Raw genomic sequence first — 20,248 nt, forward strand, 5'->3', positions numbered from 1 at the left:
TGGAACAAATTGGATGAAACAATAGTGTGTGCAAAAACCATACAAAAATTTAAGAACAAACTAGGTGCTGAGAGATACAAAGATGGGTCACTTAGAGCATAGCTCCCCTTACCATATAATACAACTAGGTAAGTATAAATTTTAAGTGCTTTGTAATGTTGCCATATAGTTGATCACTGTGTATTAATAGATGTGGTGAGGGAGGTGGTAGGTGCTGTTGAGAGGAAAAGGAAGTGGAGAGGTGAGCCAGTTGCTGTTTGCAGACAACACTGTACTTGTGACTGAGTCTGACAATAGACTGAAGTAGGTGGTGTTGGATGGGAATGTAATGGGTCAGAGTTGATGTGTGCCTTTGCTGGCTACCTCCCTTATAAAGGGGAAACAGGCCCCTTTGTATATAGATAGTTTTGAGAGGACAAAACTGAAAGTAGATATGGGTGACGAGAGTCATAAGGTGTGACGATTTTCGGAGGGAACTTAGGAATGAAGGAGGCTGCAAGAGACCTTAAGGAACATAAAAAGTGGAAGGTTGGAGGAAGTGGATTGTTTTAGATCGGGTCGCATGTGGCAGGGAATGGAGGTGGAGGTAAATTGTGGAGTGAAGGGGGTGCTGAGATCAGTTATAGCGGTTAAAATGAAGCGATGTATACGCACACTTTGGATTGTCCTTCTAGTAATAAGATATTAGTTAAGGGATCCTGAGCTGCTTAGACCTGACTACAGGGGTGACCTTAGGCTCGAAAAAGGTTGTGAAACGCTGGTCTCCGTGGAGAATGGAAAATGTTGAGAGAAATTCATTTCAGGGGACGAATGCAGAGGTGGTTGTACAAGGAAGCTGCCAATGGTAATGTATTGAACGGAGACAGAAATTGAAAGAAAAAAATTTGTTTTATTTATTTATTTTATTTTGTCATTTTATTTTATATATATATTTCTTATTGTTTTATCTTGATTTTATATATATATATATATATATATATATATATATATATATATATATATATACAGTATATATATATATATATATATATATATATATATATATATACACTAGCCAATTACCCGCGCGTTTCTGCAAGTTCGTGAATAATCCCTAACCTAACCATACCATACCTAACTTTAAACCTTAACCCTAACCAAAATATTTTTAAAATGAAATATAGCTTTAAACACTCTCCCTCCCAGATGTGCGCCCCCCTATCCGAAGGTTGGGAAACCCTAGTTTGAAAATACATGCATACACAAACACAAATATCATGTGCACATTCTTTTGCGTGTGTGTGTGTGTGTGGATTGACAATAAATGTCTACAGCTAAAAGGTGAAGAAATGTATCTACTTTATCTTCAGAATATATATGGTTATAGGGGTTTATTTGGAAAAACCTAGGAAGAGTTTGTAAAAAACAAGTTTCCACTGCACTAAAATTAAATGAAAATAAGCAATATTTCAACATTTGGTAAAATTATACAATCATTTTACATTTGCATAATTTTTTCTTACAAAAGCTATCATGGTTTGTGGCAACATTAATTTCACAAATATAAATAGTATTTATGAACACATACAATGGTTTGTTTAATTACATTGATTGTGTTGCAAAAATAATAACTTTAAGGGGGGGACTACAGTAGTGGCGTGTTCCCTCACCATAAACCACGTAACTTTAACCCTTAACCCTAACCAAAATATATATATATATATATTAAATATAGCTTTAAATACTCCCCCTCCCAGATGTGCCCCCCCTCCCGAAGTTGGGAAACCCTAGTTTGAAAATACATGCATACACAAACACAAATATCCTGTGTACACATTCTTTTGTTTATGTGTGAATTGACAATAAATGTCTACAGCTGAAAGGTGAAGAAATGTTTCTAGTTTATCTTCAGAATATATATAGTTATGGGGGTTTATCTGCAAAAACGTAGGAGTTTGTGAATGAACTATTTCCGCCCGCACAAAAATTAAATGAAAATAACCAATATTTCAACATTTGGTAAAATTATACAATCATTTTCCATAAACATGCTTTCTTCTTACAAAAGCTATCATGGTTTGTGGCAACATTAATTTCACAAATGTAAATAATATTTGTGGACACATGGTTTGTTTAATCATATTAATTCTTAAGTCACAAAAAATACTACGCGACTTCAGGGGATACTACGTAAACCTCCTAACTTTAACCCTTAACCCTAACCAAAGTATATATATATATATTTTTTTTTTCTCTCTCTCGAAATGAAATATAGTTATCCAAGTACCTGGAGTGACAGGGTATCATATATATGGTTATGGGGGTCTATTTCTAAAACCCTAGGAGGAGTTCGTGTACAAACAAATAAACAATCAGACAGACAGACAGAAGCTACTACTTTATTATAATAGATATACAGGGTCATGCGGTAGCCCTGTGAGTTCAGTAATGAACACAAGAGTAGGTGGTCGGTCGTGAGATTGAGTCACGGGGCCCGCTGAGGGCTGGCCGTGCTGCTATCCCACAGTCCTGGCCAGGCGGGGAGGTAACCCAAACATCGACAAAAAAAAAAAAAAAAAAAAAAAGCTGGAATACTAGAGGACTATTGACTTGTGGTAAGGATACCAGTAACCTATAGGATCTGAGAATTGGGGAGTGAGGGGACACCCCCAAGGGGCCATAACACCCCCCCTCCCTTTTTTCTCTCTCTTCTCCTCTTCCACATGCCCTTTGCCATACCCCCGTACCCATCTCCCTCCCCCCGCCACCACATGGACACACCCCACCGCATGTCTTTCCCCCTCTCGTGAGGCCCCCTCCGTTCTTTGTGCCGCCGATACTCGTGTACACCTCTCTGCGTCGTCATGGCCTCTTCCACGTGGCCACCTTTCCCCCCCCCCTCCACCCCTCTCACGTGGCCCCCCCCCCCGTTCTGCTACCCGCGTAGGCCCCCCCTCTCTCTTTAGACTCGGCCACGCCCCCTACAGGCAGGTCCTCCTGCGTACTACTTCTGCAGTAGAACTTCCGATGAGGACGACCCTTTTGCCGCATACCAACACGCCATTCCGCTTGCCTCCTCCTCCTCCTCCTCCTCCTCCTTTTCCTTTGTCTCATCCTCCTCCTTCCTCCTATTCCTTCTCTTCATCATCCTTTTCCTTTCCTCTGCCGCCTCCTCCTCCTCCTCCTTTTTCCACTCCCTCTTCTCCCCCTCCTCTTCCTCTTCCTCCTCCTTTTTCCATTTCTCCTCCCCCCTCCTTTTCCTTTCCCTACTCTTCTACCTCATCCTTCCCTCCCTCTTTCTCCTCATTCTCCTTTTCCTTGACCTCTTCCTCCTCTTCCCCTCTCCTTCCTCCTCCCCTCTCCTTCCTCCTCCCCTCTCCTTCCTCCTCCCCTCTCCTTCCTCCTCCCCTCTCCTTCCTCCTCCCCTACCCTTCCTCCTCTTCCCCCTCCCCTTCCCCCTCTTCCCCCTCCCCCTCGCACATGAGAAATTGACGTGTATATATATATATATATATATATCTCGATGACACCATGCCCTTCCACCCCCGCCTTCCATACCTGACAGTCCTTGATCTTCTGCAGTCCATACTGCCGTCAGACGATTTTATTCAGATGCGGGCTGACCTTAGAACGGAAGGGGTCACGACCGGCTGGGGTCCCTGTTCAACCCGGGGTCCGTAGCGTCCAATAGTGTTTACTTGTTTCGCTTATTAGATGAATAAATAATGAAATATTAAATAAAATTAGTAAATGATGGAATAATTGGTAAATAGGTAATAGAATGAATAGTAGAAAATAGATTAAGATTGAAACTAATGACCACAAGAATGGGCTGCCAGATGTAGGATCACACATAACTGGTCATGTGGATTGAATTCCCATGGGCGAATCTTATGTTAAAAATAATAATAAACGGTTTATTGAGGCAACAGCGATACTACTAACAATATACATTTTTAATTTATTTTTTACATATTTATTTTCTTTTTTTTGTTTATTGAATTATTTTTTGTATTTTATTTGTTTATTTATTTTCTTATTATTTATTTTTATTATATATATATATATATATATATATTTTTTTTGCTAGAGGACTGAAACTAGAACTATGGCTCACTGCACGCAGACGTCACATTCAGTACGAGTTTACACTGTCAAACGATTTGTCAGACGTATTTGAAGTGACGTTTGATCGTGTGAATGGATTGTTTGGTTGACAAACATGCTGAAGAAGTGACTACATCAGTTTCGTATTGGCGAAATAGAAATTGTATTACAGTAATAAACTTTCTATTTTGGCAAAACTAGATTTAAGATAAGCCAAAACATAGGATAAAAATAATCTAACTTCATCAATAAACAGACACAAACCTAACCCAATTTAACGTAATCTAACTTAACCCATTCAACTCCGATGACAAGATGTCTTGTCATTTGGTCAAATAAAACAAAAAATCATAAAACACCAAAATGTTTGATCAAACACCAGAAAAATATGACGTCAGTCCTCGCTTCGCTGCGAGCGAAGCTTAAACCTAACCCTTTTTTGTTTTTTTATTATATCTTAATTGTAACCTAACCTAACTTAACCCTAACCCACTGTTGTTCTTTTATATTGTATCTTAATTATATTATGATAACGTGCAGTGAGTTGGTGATGTGCAGTGAGTTTACAGTGCAATATGTTCGGTTTGCAGTTATTTTACAGTGCAGTGTGTGTGTGTGCGCGTGCGCAAGATACCCAAACGTAGATAACAATCACCAGTGGCCAACGGTCAACGCGAATACTCCCGTCTTCTTCTTCGCGTTCTTCTTCTTCGCGTTCTTCTTCGAGTTCATCGCCTTCTTCTTCTTTGCCTTCTTCGCCTTCTTCTTCTTCTTTGCCTTCTTCTTCTTCTTTGCCTTCTTCTTTGCTTTCTTCTCCTCCTCCTTTTCCTCTTTATTTTCTTATTCCTCCTTCTTCCTCACCTTTCTCCTTTTCATTTTCCTCCCTCCTCCTCCTCCTCCCTTTCCTCCTCCTACTCATTTTCTTCCTCCTCTTCCTCCTTCTCCTCTTCCTCTTCTTCTTCAAGAGAAATGTTAACTTGTATATTTGCTCAAACTTGATAGGGACAAGGGAGGGAGAGGGAGTGAGGGAGGGGAGAGTGTGGAGTGTGCTATGACTGACTCCCACATGTACACACACACTCCCCCCGTAGGAGTGACATGTCAAAAAAAAAAAAAAACGGGGGTATGAGTATGATAGATAAGAGATTGTTGCAGATAACCCACTTCTTATCTCTTCAATTGTCATTTCCACCCTCCCCTACCACCACATGCCACCACTATATACCAACACTACCATCGCGCCACACACACACACATACACACACACACACACACACACACACACACACACACACACACACACACACACACATACAGTCCGGGTCAGTCTCTTTCTGTTCCGTCCTCTTCTTTCCTTCCTTCCCTCTCCTTCCTCTCCTTCTTATCTCCCTTCCTTCCTAACTTCCCTCATCCCTATCCTCCTCCCACTCCCCTCCCTCCCTCCCTCCCTCTATCATTCCTCCTTTTCTTCATCCTCTCTCCTTACCTCTCTCTCCCTACCTCTCTCTCCCTCTCTCATTCTTCACCTTCCCACCTCCTCTCTTCCCTTTGTCGTCTTCCTCCTACTCGTTCCTCCATCCTACATTTCCTTACTCTCCTCTTTCTCTCTTCTTCCATTGTATGTTCTTCTCTCCCTCTCCCATCCTCTCCCTCTCCTCCCCTCCCTTTCCCTTCCCTTCCCTCCCTCTCCTACCTCCCTTTCCCTTCCCTCCCTCTCCCATCCTCCCCCCTCTACTCCTCCCTCTCCCTTCCCTCCCTCTCCTCCCTCCCTTTCCCTTCCCTCCCTCTCCCATCCTCTCCCTTTCCCTTCCCTCCCTCTCCCATCCTCTCCCTCTCCTCCCTCCCTCTCCCATCCTCTCCCTCTCCCATCCTCTCCCTCTCCTCCCTCCCTTTCAATTCCCTCCCTCTCATCCCTCCCTTTCCCTTCCCTCCCTCTCATCCCTCCCTTTCCCTTCCCTCCCTCTCATCCCTCCTCTCCCATCCTCTCCCTTTCCCTTCCCTCACTCTCCTCCCTCTCCCATCCTCTCCCTCTCCTCCCTCCCTTTCCCTTCCCTCCCTTTCCCTTCCCTCTCTCTCCCTTCCTTCACTTTCCCTTCCCTCCCTCTCCTCCCTCCTTTTCCCTTCCCTCACTCTCCTCCCTCTCCCATCCTCTCCCTCTCCTCCCTCCCTTTCCCTTCCCTCCCTCTCTTTCCCTTCCCTCCCTCTCCTCCCTCCTTTTCCCTTCCCTCACTCTCCTCCTTCCTTTTCCCTTCCCTCACTCTCCTCCCTCCCTTTCCCTTTCCTCCCTCTCCTCCCTCCCTTTCCCTTTCCTCCCTCCCTCCCTCCTTCCCTCCTTTCCTTCCTCCTTCCCTCCTTTCCTTCCTCCTCTCCCTCCCTCTCTTTTCCCTCCCTTCCCCCTTTCTCCCCTTCCTCTCCCCCCCCTTTCCTCTTGACCCTATTAGTGGGAGTCCCCTAATCCCATCTTCTTCCATGGTAACGAATTTGATTTGTTTCGGATCGACTGGGATTTGTTGCTCTCCCCCTATATATATATATATGTTGAGACATTCTTACAGGTTGACGTAAGTGGAGTAGGAAACACAGGAGTCTTAGTCTTGAGTTTATTCCTGACTAGTTTCGCAGGTATGCTTTTTCAAAGGAATGGTGTACAAATAAGCTGTGGGCATTTTATACATGAGGTGGACCTCACCACCTCTCCGGAGAGGTGGTGTGGTCCACCTCATGTATAAAATGCCCACAGCTTATTTGTACACCATTCCTTTGAAAAAACTTACCTGCGAAACTAGTCAGGAATAAACTCAAGACTAAGACTCCTGTGTTTCCTACTCCACTTACATCATATATATATATATATACACACACACACACACACACACGTGCTAGCGGAGGTTCAAATTCTGCATATATGCCTCCTCGAGCTTCTCGATGTTGATGGCTTAGAATTAAAGTGAATTGTAGTTGATATATATATATATATCTATATATATGTGTGTGTGTGTGTGTGTTATATAGGTTCGAGTCCTCAGCCCGACAGCGTATCAGTTTCCGAATACGCTTCCGTAGGGCTCCCTTTAGTCTCGATCGTGTTTGCAAGGAATTGAAATGGAAGAAAGTTGATGTGGTTGATAAGATGGAAAGTATATGTACAGGGGACCCTTCAGTGTGTGTTGTAATTATATATACACATATATATATATATATATATATATATATGACAAGAGAAAAGACAAATGTATGGCAAGAGTGGTATAGGTAAATTCCAGGAAGGAGCAGAAGTATTTTATTCTCTAACGTTTCGACAGTCTTCTTCAGAGAGATAATAGTGCAGGCAAATTGGAATACATTGTCTATATACTAAGCGGGTCATCTCACAGGTCGCCTTGGGATAGAGTCCGCCGTTTGTGCCTCCTCGATGATTAATCTTGCTGTTGTGTGTGCCAAATTTACAAATCCTTCTCTATGATTGGTTGAATTAAAAGTATTAATATATGCAGCTTCAATAGTTTTTCTTGTCTTTTTCATACCGGCGTGTAGGATTTTGGTGTTGTTCCAATTAGGCATATGTCCGTGTTGTGTAGCGTGTACTACTAACGAATTAGATGTCCTGTGGTGTCGCATGTCATTCTTGTGTTCGTATAATCACAAAAAGATCATACGAACACAAGAATGACATGCGAGGAATCACAAAAAGATTATACGAACACAAGAATGACATGCGAGGAATCACAAAAAGATTATACGAACACAAGAATGACATGCGACACCGCAGGGCATCTAATTCGTTAGTAGTACACGCTACACAACACGGACATATGCCTAATTGGAACAACACTAAAATCCTACACACCGGTATGAAAAAGACGACATTATTTATTAACAGATAAATGATAGATAAATAAAAGAAATGGCCGGCATCACAGCATCTTGCTTAGGTGTTTATCTAAATGATTTTTAAAGCTTCGAACTGAACTACATTGCACTGCCTCTGCAGCAGGAAGTTTATTCCATTCATTAACTACACGGTTGGCGAAGTTGTTTCTACCCACTTCCAAATTAAATCCATTTATTCCCTGGCAGTTTGAGACCCTTGTTTCTTGTCGGATTCTCATTCGATGTGAAAATTTTGTCACTTTTGATGATGTCAGTTCCCTTTAGAATCTTAAAGACCTGTATCAAGTCACCTCCGAGTCTGTTTTTTTTTTTTTTTTTTTTTTTTTTTTTTTTAACAGATTCATGGGTTTTAGTCGATTTTCATGTGATTTGTTTCCCACGGGGATGGGCACCGGCGAAAGCTAGAACTAAGCTCGTAAAGTTGATCACGTGCTGGACTCGTGATCGACAGCTATTACCCTCCCGGACGAGAGCTCAGATATGCCCGATTTATGAGTAATGATGTGACCTTAAAAAAGTACACACACAAAAAACACCTCGTGGCTGCCGCTACGGCGGTCCGGGTTCGAAGCCCTCCTAGGGCTGCGAGTCGTTACTCCAGCTCTCGTGGGCGGGAAGTTTGTGTGTGCGTGTAAGGTCACAGCATTACCCATAGATCGGTCATACGAGCTCTGAGCTCTCTTCCGGGAGGGAAATATCTGTCGATCACGAGTCCAACGCGTGATCCAAGACCGTGGTAAATCACACACACACAAACGCACAATTCCTTTGCCCACTTAAGTTGAAGTGCCGGCTCATGGTGCAGTGATGCTTAAATTAATTCAGCCCTGGACGGGAATCGAATTCAGACCGCTGGATGAGAGGTTGCGTACGGTACCACGGCGCCGTCGAGCTTTGTGTGCATTTGTGTGTGTGTACATGCACTGGGAAAGAGAAATTAAACGAAGCAGAGCGCTTTCGTATATTACATTTTTAGTGCAAAGTACATGGAAAAGAAGGATTACAACTATATATACATACATATATATATATACATATATATATATATATATTCATATATATACATGGAGGAATGCGGGAAGGTTTTTTGGTAAGCGGGACCCCCCTAGCGTGAGGTAGGGGACAACACAGACGTTAGATAGACCCCATGAAGACAGATGGGGACGTCTATAGGGTCTATCCAAATGTCATATACGTGCGTGTGTGTGTGTATATATATATATGTTGTAACCCATTGTCAATTTGATTACTGTGCTCTGGGCAGTTTTGCTGCCTCAGCTCATTGGGCGCCAGGTAAAGTTGGAGGAAGGGGGCGCGGGGCCCCCCCTTCCCCCCGTCTTACACCCCCCCCCCAAAGTTGGGGAGCGGGTAAGGAGAGGTGGGGGGGCGCCCTTGCCTCGTCCCTCAGTATGTATCAATTCCTTGGCCTGGCTGTCGTCTAGCGATTCTTGAAGATTAATGTGTCCGTGTTGTAGGAAGATAATGTAATGTAGATGATCATTATTATTATTATTATTGATTTTTTTTTTTTTTTTTTTTTTTTTTTTTTTTTTTTTTTTTTTTTTTTTTTTTTTTTTTTTTTTTTTTTTTTTTTTCTTTCTATTATTATTATTATTATTATTATTTTTTATTTATTTTTTTTTCCTCCTTTCCGTAAGGGGGATTTTTTTTTTTATTTTTTTGTATATGTACTCATGTTATTGATAATTGTAATCACCCCCTCTCTCTCTCTCTCTCTCTCTCTCTCTCTCTCTCTTCCTCCCATTCATTACGTCTCACTGTATCTCCCTCACTCAATTTCCCTTCTTTCATTCCCTTTCACTCTTTCTCCATACCCCCCCTCTCTCTCTCTCTCTCTCTCTCTCACTCACACTCTTTTTCCGTCTTTCACTCGCTCTCACTCTGTCTCCATCTCTCACCGCCTCTCCCTCACTCTCTCAATTTCCCCTCTTTCACTCCCTCTCACTCTCTCAATTTCTCCTCTTTCACTCCCTCTCACTTTCTCCAACTCTTTCCCTCTCCCTCTCTCTCGTTTCCCCTTTTTCACTCCCTTTCTTTCTCTTTCTCCATCTCTTTCCCTCTCTCTCTCTCTCTCTCTACTTAACCCATTAAACTCTGATGACAAGATTCTTGTCATCAGAGTTTAATGGGTTAACGGTAGTAGTTCATCAGTGACGTCACTCGAGGGACTAATATAGTTTTTGTTCAATAAATCTCAGCTTTTTACTTCGTATCAACTTGCCATCGTTGCCGACGCCAGTGGTCCTTTAGACCCTCAGTATGTAATGAAGTCATTTGCCGGCGGCTGTGTGTACAATAGACCCAATCATCTAATTGCGTCATCACACTGGGCAGTTTTTCCTCCGACTTGTTGGAGCAAATTTGCAGCTTTCGGGAAGGAATCTGATTATATGCTGGAGGAAATTTATTTTTCCCCCAGCATATCAATTGACATTCTATGTCAATTGTTCAGAAAACATAATTTGCCGTAAATTATTTCACGGCTGGAAAAAGTGCTGGAGGTAGGCGGTGGTGCCGCCGATTAATCGGAGGTCGGAGGAAAAATAGCCCAGTGTGGTAATGCTTTTAGAGGGTTTGTTACCACCCCCAACAGAGGCGGGACCCTGCGAGTTTAGGTCTTATTCTTCTACATTATAACTACATGTACAGGATGAGCCTATGGGGACAAGTAGTTGCTCTATCTCTCTCTCTTTCCCTCTCTCCTCCCCTCCTCCCCTCCAGATATTTAGAAGCTTACCTGCGAAACTAGTGAGGAATAAACTCAGACTAAGACTCCTGTGTTTCCTACTTCACTTGGGTCAAATATATATATATATGTGTGTGTGTACCAATACATGTTTCTTACAGTATACGGGGATTCTAGGCTTCCCTACACACACACACACACACACACACACACGTTCCCATTCCCGTTCCCGTTACTTGGGTGTTGGAAGAACGAGTAGCAGGGTCAGTCCGGCGCCGGCGACTTGCAGACAGCGGCCGGCCGGCCGGTCGGCCGAGCGCCGGCGGCTCAGCAAAAATCGATGAACGACGACTACCTAAGCAGGTCCTGGAGGGGAGGCGGGAGTCGGGGGGGGTGGTAGCCACCCCCTCTCTCTCTCTCACCTCCAAGGTGAATAAAACCTCCCGGCGCCAACGTCAAGCGAGATACTCTGAAGGTCCTGTTTCTCTGCCGTGATGGGTTTCGGAGGACGTTGGGCTGAACGGGGTAACGCTCGATCGAGACTACCCCCACCCCGAGAGGTCATTGTGCCGGAGATGAATTGTCCTGGGGTGAGATGTTACAGGGACGAATTGCCCTTAGGAGGGACTAATCCTGTGACGATTTATCCTTAGAGGCGAGTTGTCCCCAGGAATAGGGGGGGGGGTGATGACCTTAGACTAATTTCCTCACGGGTGACATGTCCTGAGACGAGTTGTCCCTAGGGATGGGAGGTGGGGGTGAGATGTCCTTAGACTAATTGTCCTCAGGGGTGAATTGTCCTAGGGCAAGTTGACCATGATGGACGAATTGTCCCAGCAACGTCTTGAGGCTTGCGTGACTGTCATGTTCCCAGATGCGTCCGGGTTATTTCTGGCAAGTTCCGGATATTTCGCGAAGGCCGAGGTCCTATTTTTAGGACGTTGGGCCGGAGAAATTGTCCGCGTGGGCCCGCCGTTCCATGCGGGACGTAAGGAAGACCGTGGTGAGGCTTAGGATAATGTTTCTCAACATTTTTTTTATCTTTGTTTATTTTGTTTATTTATTTCATTGTTATTTATTTATATATTATTTTTTTACCATTTACGTCCTTCATTAATTCTTAACAATCATTGGGCTGCTTTCATTTTTCTCCCAAATCCCACGACGCCAAAAAAAGGTTAAATAATAATAATAATAATGAATGAATAAATAATAATGGGGATAATTAATCATAATTATATTCCTTACTCCAGGACAGAGTCATGGAATTTATATATTTATTTATTAACCCATTCAACTCCGATGACAAGATGTCTTGTCATTTGGTCAAATAAAACAAAAAATCATAAAACACCAAAATGTTTGATCAAACACCAGAAAAATATGACGTCAGTCCTCGCTTCGCTGCGAGCGAAGCGAGGATTGACGTCATATTTTTCTGGTGTTTGATCAAACATTTTGGTGTTTTATGATTTTTTGTTTTATTTGACCAAATGACAAGACATCTTGTCATCGGAGTTGAATGGGTTAAGATTCCTCACATTATATATACCATCTTTATAGCAAGGGCTTCCCCCCCCCACACCATTACCAAAGTCAAAAGGCATAAATCCACTCCCACCCACTCTCCTCCTCTCCTCCACCACCCTTTCCCCCTCCCTCATGTTAGCTCCTCGTGGATGACGGGTCATACGTGTATCTCGCCCACTGCCCTGGGGCACAAGCAAGACACATAGGAATGAAATGTATATATACGTGTATGTGTGTGTGTATATATATATATAATATATATTATTTTTTTCCGGTTTCCCTAATAGGGGTTCTCAGGGAGAACTGGGTGATGATTCTAAGAGAGGGTTGTCGGAGAGGAACGTCTCCCCGTCACCTATTGTCAGAATCTATCAAAACCCTTTAAAGTAATGAGAACGGAGGCGATTGCAAGAGACCATAAGGCCTACACTAGGCAGTTCCATATCCCTTACCACCTATCCTCTCCATCCATAAAGTTGTCTAACCTTTTAAAACAATCTATAGTTTCTGAGCTCACTAACTACAAAGGATTACAAAGGCGGAGCATGCCGACAGGAGACCTTTTGGTCCATATATAGGTCGGTTGCGAAAAAAAAATCAAATAATAAATTGATAAATAAAAACTATAATAATGTAAATAACAAAATAAATAAATGCATAGGTATAGTTAGATAATAAACAAACAGGTAAATAGTAAATAATAATGAATTGACATATAATAATAAATGACAATCAAAACAGACAAATGATAAAACAAAAACAAATAATATGAAATCGTAATCATTACAGCATCTTGCTTAGGTGTTTATCTAAATGATTCTTAAAGCTTCGAACTGAACTACATTGCACTACCTGTGCAGGAAGTTTATTCCATTCATTAACTACACGGTTGGCGAAGTTGTTTCTACCTACTTCCAAATTGAATCTATTTCCGGACAGTTTGAGACCATTGTTTCTTGTCTGATTCTCATTCAATGTGAAAACTACGTGGTTACTAAGTTGTTAACTACCCTATTAGTAAACCAGTTCCTGCCTATTTCCTTCTGAACCCATTAAACTCCGATGACAAGATTCTTGTCATTTGGTCAAATAAAACAAAAAATCATAAAACACCAAAATGTTTGATCAAACAGCACCAGAAAAATATGACGTCAGTAGTCCTCGCTTCGCTCGCGAGCGAGCGAAGCGAGGACTACTGACGTCATATTTTTCTGGTGCTGTTTGATCAAACATTTTGGTGTTTTATGATTTTTTGTTTTATTTGACCAAATGACAAGAATCTTGTCATCGGAGTTTAATGAGTTAAATCTAAATTTGTCCCATTACTGCGAGTCCTGCCCTGTTGTCTTAATATGATGACCTTGCCTGCATCACCCCTTGTTAAAAGCCCTTGACCCATTTGAACACCACTATTAGATCGTCTTCGTCTTTTCAGAGAACGTTAATTTAGGAACCTAGGTATGTCTTCCTATCCCATTTGCGAACCGGCGACTGATCCTCGGATATAAGCTCTGGTTGTCGGTGAAATGCAGAATACAACCTCAGGACCGTTGCCGGATGCTATGGGGCTGCGGGTTTCGAGCTGTTGAAACATATATATGTGTGTGCGTCTGTTTTCTCTTCTTTTTTCCTCTTCCTCAATTTCTTCTCCTTTTTCTCCGTTTCTTTTCCCCTTCATTTATTTTCCTTTGCCTTCTTTTCTTCTTTCTCCTTTTCTTCTTCTTCTTCACCTTTTCCCTTTCTCCGTATTCTTTTAATTTTCTTCTTTTTCTTCCTCTTCTTTTTCTTCTTATTTTTCTTCCTCTTCTTTTTCTTCTCCTTATTTTTCTCCCCTTCCTTCTCCTTTTTCTTATTTCCCTAATCTTCTTCTTTTCCTTTCCTTCTCCATTTAAGAACATAAGAATAAAGGAGACTGCAAGAGACCATAAGGCCTACACTAGGCAGCTCCGTATCCATCACCACCTGTCGTCCCCATCCATAAAATTGTCTAATCGTTTTTTTAAAACGACTGATAGTTTCAGCGCTTACTACATGGTTACTAAGTTTATTCCATTCATCGACCACCCTATTAGTAAACCAATTCTTGCCTATTTCCTTCTTAAATCTAAATTTGTCCTTCGTTTCTTCTTCTCCCTCTTCTTCATCTTTTTTTGTGCTTCCTCTGAACGTTTCTGAAGATTGTGTTGCTATGAGATCCCCTTTGGCCGTTTTCTTCGCTAACTTGGGCCCAATAGAAAACGAGAGGAGAGAAAATGGAGACGATAGAAGATGAAGAGAGATACAGAGATCAAACCCAATGGAGAAACTTTGAGGGAGAAGAGAGAATATTTCTGAGAAATAAAACTAACTTCAACCATCTGTGTATAAGGGATACATAGATGACGTCTTTATCAACGCAGGAAATGATAATAAATCGATAAATTATGAACGTCTTGAAACGTAGTACTGCCCTCGACTATACCACGAAATCGAAATTAACCCATTAAACTCCGATGACAAGATTCTTTGTCATTTGGTCAAATAAAACAAAAAATCATAAAACACCAAAATGTTTGATCAAACACCAGAAAAATATGACGTCAGTCCTCGCTTCGCTCGCAGCGAAGCGCGAGCGAAGCGAGGAGGACTGACGTCATATTTTTCTGGTGTTTGATCAAACATTTTGGTGTTTTATGATTTTTTGTTTTATTTGACCAAATGACAAAGAATCTTGTCATCGGAGTTTAATGGGTTTTAACAGTAAACTTCCCCTTTTAGGACTATTTAGCTCTTCGTAGTAATCTTTCACTACTGAAGTAAAGGGTCCCAAACCTTGACTTGGTACAGGTCTTTTAAGATTCTGAAGGGAATTGACATCAAAAGGGACAAAAATTTCGCACTGAATGAGAATCGGACAAGAAACAATGGTCTCAAACTGTCAGGGAATAGATTTAATCTGGAAGTAGGATAAAGGCGGAGCATGCCGACAGGAGACCTTTTGGTCCATATCTAGGTCGGATGTGAAAAATCATAATAAATGAATAAATAAAAACTATAATAATGTAAATAACAAATAAAATGCATAGGTATAGTTAAATAATAAGCAGGCAAATAGTAAATAATAAATTGACATATAACTAATATATAATGAATGAGAATCAAACAGACAAATGATAACAAAACAAAAACAAATAATATAATATAAATTATAATCATTACAGCATCTTGCTTAGGTGTTTATCTAAATGATTTTTAAAGCTTCGAACTAAACTACATTGCACTACCTGTGCAGAAAGTTTATTCCATTCACTAACTACACGGTTGGCAAATTTGTTTCTACCCACTTCCAAATTGAATCTATTTCCGGACAGTTTGAGACCATTGTTTCTTGTCTGATTCTCATTCAGTGTGAAAATTTTGTCACTTTTGATGTCGGTTCCGTTTAGAATTTAAAGATGTGTATCAAGTCACCTCTTGAGTCTACGCTTTTTTAGTGAAAACAGATTCATATGTTTTAGTCGATTTAGTTGATATTTGGAATCAGTTTTGTGGCTCGCCGTTGTACTTTTTCCAGTCTCTTAACGTCTTTAATGAGATTCGGTGACCATACGGAAACAGCATATTCCAAATGTGGACGAACTAGCGATTTATATAGCTTGTTAATGAGTGATGGACTTTTGAAGTCAAAAGATCGTGCAATCAGTCCTAGAATCTAATTTGCTTTCTCAGAGGCTGAAATACACTACTTGGATGATTTGAGATAGTTACTGATAATTACTCCGAGATCTTTTTCACTATTCACTTTTGTTAACGAATTTCCAAATATGACGTCATCAGTCCTCCTCGAGGAGGACTGATGACGTCATATTTTTCTGGTGCTGTTTGATCATCAAACATTTTGTTGTTTTATTATGATTTTTTGTTTTATTTGACCAAATGACAAGACATCTTGTCATCGGAGTTGATCGAGGAGGACTGATGACGTCATATTTTTCTGGTGCTGTTTGATCATCAAACATTTTGTTGTTTTATTATGATTTTTTGTTTTATTTGACCAAATGACAAGACATCTTGTCATCGGTGTTTAATGGGTTAACCTCCCCCCGTCTGCAAGCCAGACATCTACCGCCTGAGTCCTGCGCGCCAGAGTTAATAATGAGATATCTTGGAATTGTGGTTATTGTGTGTGTGTGCAGTAAATATTATAGATCTGGTGTTTTCGTCTATTCAGAGATGGTACAAATGTCTGAATGGATAAAAATTATTTTCATTGGTGGGTCTCTGTATATTTAGAATCGCGTCTATTGGATATTTGCTGTATATATGATGTGTGCGTGCGTGCATCGGGTTATTAACTGTAATTTAAAAATGAGCATTATCCCTTGTATATTTAGCAAAGGGGAGCAGAATAATAAAAAGTATTTTCGAAAAATAGAAAAAAAATCATCAATAATGTTGGATGGCAACACTATTTTCTTGAAATCTCTCGAACTAAGATGTTAGGACTTCGCTGGTGGTAGATCTCCACCTCAGGGCACCGATCTAGGCTGGGGGACAGCCTCGATAAACACATTTGAGGAACAAATGCACAATTGAAGGAAATTGTATGGGAGGAAAGGGGCGAATATAGTCAATAAAATATGTAAGATATTTATATATTACGAGTACTTTATATACTTTCCTATGCTGTATTTACTTTGCATTTTTTATATAGAAAAATCGCGCGAAGAATTGGGATTTTATGTCGAGAGAGAGCCTAGGTAGGACGAAACTTTAGTGCAGGATTGTACGTCAGTAATCATACGGGTTATATTATTTGTTTTCCAAGAGTTACCAATGTGGACGAATTGTCTTTTATGTGTGTGTGTCTTAGACGGGTTAACCATAGTGGACGTATTGTCTTTGTGTGAATGTGTCCTAGACGGATTAACCATGATGGACGAATTGTCTTCTTAACCCATTCAACTCCGATGACAAGATGTCTTGTCATTTGGTCAAATAAAACAAAAAATCATAAAACACCAAAATGTTTGATCAAACACCAGAAAAATACGACGTCAATCCTCGCTTCGCTCGCAGCGAAGCGAGGATTGACGTCATATTTTTCTGGTGTTTGATCAAACATTTTGGTGTTTTATGATTTTTTGTTTTATTTGACCAAATGACAAGACATCTTGTCATCGGAGTTGAATGGGTTAATGTGTGTGTGTCTTTGGCGGGTTAACCATGGTGGGCGAATTGTGTTTGTGTGTCTTTGGCGGGTTAATCATGGTGGATGAATTGTCTTTGTGTGTGTCTTTGGCGGGTTAACCATGGTGGGTGAATTGTCTTTTCAATGTGTGTGAATGTGTCTTTGGCGGGTTAACCATGGTGGGTGAATTGTCTTTTCAATGTGTGTGAATGTGTCTTTGGCGGGTTAACCATGGTGGGCGAATTGTCTTTTATGTACACTTGTGTGTGTGACGATGGGTATATTGTCTTTATGTGTACGTGTGTTTAGTGTTTTGTGTGTGTGTACAAAACGAGTTAAAGTCCTGAACGAATTCTCGCTCTCTTTTATTTGAGATGTCATCGTATGCTCTGTTCCTCATATTTAGTAAGATTTTTTTTATCTTACTGCTGTGCAACTTCCAATCTATCAGTGTCGGTAGTAAGATGTGGGGATCAAATATATTACATGGGAACAACAGATTCTAATTAATCGATGTGATTGATTGATGATAGAAGGACTTTAAATTTAAAAGGATCTTACTGTTTACCTTTCTTTGATGTGTATATATATATATATTATACCAGGATCACAAGTTAAATCAGGAACGTAAGGCGTGACCGCCTCTCTCTCTCTCTCTCTCTCTCTCTCTCTCTCTCTCTTTCTCTCTCCGTAAATTTCCGATGTTTTCAATTGTGACACACACACACACAAATATATATATATATATATTGTGTAGCGACTTACAAATACTTTTAGGATTGGGGGTTAGTAAGATACCCCACTCCTTCATTCCAGTCTTTACTTTTACTCCCCTCCCCCATCCATCCACCCATCCATCAATTCTTCTTCAACCCGGCCTCCCTTCCTTCCCTAGTCTTCCTCACGTCTTTAGTCTTCCCTCCTCCTCCTCCTCCACCTCCTCCTCGTCGTCGTCTTAATATTTTCTCTCTCTCGCTCTCTCTCTTCCTTAGACCCTTCTCCACCCACATCCCTTCCTTCCATTTCTACTCTCTTTTCCTCTCTCTCTATCTCTCTCCTCTCTCTCTCTCTCTCTCTCTCTCTCTCTCTCTCTCTCTCTCTCTCTCTCTCTCTCTCTCTCTCTCTCTCTCACCCTGAATCTCTGCTGCATTTCCCACACCAACACTCTTGACTGCCACCCGCAACCGCCACCGCTGCAGCGGTGGCGGTTGCGGTGGCGTGGCGGTCGAGGGCCACGACGCCTGCGCCGTCTTCTTCAGACGGCGACAACGACGACCGCACAGACCTCTGCATCTTGCAAACCTCCTCCTCCTCCTCCTCTTCCTCTTCCACATCCTCCTCCTCCTCCTCTTCCACATCCTCCTCCTCCTCCTCGTCCACATCCTCTTCCTCCACCTATTCTTCTTTCTCTTTCTCCTCCCTCTCCTCTTTCTCCACCTCCCCTCTTCTCCCTTCTCCTCCCCCTCCTCTTCTTCCTTCTCCTCCCCCTCCTCTTCTTCTTTCTCCTCCCCCTCCTCTTCCTCCTCAGCCCCCAAAGAAGAGGTTTGTGGGCAAGCCAGGCTGGACGGCAGCTGAAGGTCCTCCCCATCGACCGGGACCCCCCTGGCAGTCTCCTCGGTTCTGTCTTTCTTTAAGCGGCCGACGCAAGGTCTCCTCCCCCCGCTGGGGGGATATCGTCACCATCCCTTTGCACTCATCTTTAAAACGACAGTATCTCCTCCCCTCTCCTCTCCCCCCTCCCCTCTCTCTCCTCTCCCTCCTCTCCGTTCCCCTCCTCACCCCTCTCTCCTCCTCTTTCTATCTCTCCTCTCCTCACCCCTCCTCCTCTCCTCCCCTCAACCCTCCATCTCCTCTCTCTCTCCTCTCCTTCCCTCACCCCTCTCTTGTCCTCCCTTCCTTTTCCCCTCCCTCCTCCCCTCACCCCTCTCTCCCACTTCCCCTCTTCCTCCCCGATGCTCGACCTCCCACACTTATTTCCTCCTCCCCCTTCTCTCTCCCCCTCCCCTTCTCCCTCCTCCTTCCCCTTCTCCCTCCCCCTCCCCTTCTCCATCCCCCTCCCCTTCTCCCTCCTCCCCCTCTCCCTCCGTTCCCCCCTTTTTATCGCTTCGTTCTCCCCTTCCCCCCTTCTCCTCCTCCTCTTCTCTCCACATTCTCTCTCTCTCAGACGTCTTCCTTGGGCAGGTGGTGCTCGGTGACGGAAGTTACATACTCGGGGCTAGAACCCAACATATATATATATATATATATATATATATATATATATATATATATATATATATTATAATTTGATTAAGTTGTTATTACTTTTAATGTATTTTTTATTTGTTTTGTTTTATTTATTTATTTTTTATCATTTTTTAGTTCTTTAGTGGAGACTCCGTTTTAGCACCCACCTCTCTTTCCCCTCTCCCCCAGTCCTCGACCGAAGATATTCGCCAGGCGACGTTTTAACCCATTCAACTCCGATGACAAGATGTCTTGTCATTTGGTCAAATAAAACAAAAAATCATAAAACACCAAAATGTTTGATCAAACACCAGAAAAATATGACGTCAGTGCGAGCGAAGCGAGGACTGACGTCATATTTTTCTGGTGTTTGATCAAACATTTTGGTGTTTTATGATTTTTTGTTTTATTTGACCAAATGACAAGACATCTTGTCATCGGAGTTGAATGGGTTAAGCGAGTCATGCACCGTGAAGGGATTATACGTACTCAGCGCCATCTCTTGGCCTTGTTCGGTGTTGCTGTCTTTCACTCGAAACAGAGAGAGAGACATTCCCTCGTCCCCCATTTTCTTCTGAAACTTCTCCCAGCCTATCATGAACTGCTCAGGGCCTCAGGCTAACGTAGCGGGGGGGTGG

At 42.1% G+C, this 20,248-nt stretch overlaps 1 protein-coding gene across 2 annotated transcripts in view; it reads left to right on the forward strand.

The window, feature by feature from the left end:
- The window catches only part of LOC143031119 (transcriptional regulator protein Pur-beta-like), a 332,337-nt gene that overhangs the window by 80,950 nt on the left and 231,139 nt on the right, over window positions 1-20,248 (forward strand). The window lies entirely within an intron of this gene.

The sequence above is a fragment of the Oratosquilla oratoria genome, chromosome 12 (genome assembly GCF_046742065.1).
Source record: "Oratosquilla oratoria isolate Oo_2021 chromosome 12, ASM4674206v1, whole genome shotgun sequence".
In the NCBI taxonomy this organism is placed as follows: Eukaryota; Metazoa; Arthropoda; class Malacostraca; order Stomatopoda; family Squillidae; genus Oratosquilla; species Oratosquilla oratoria.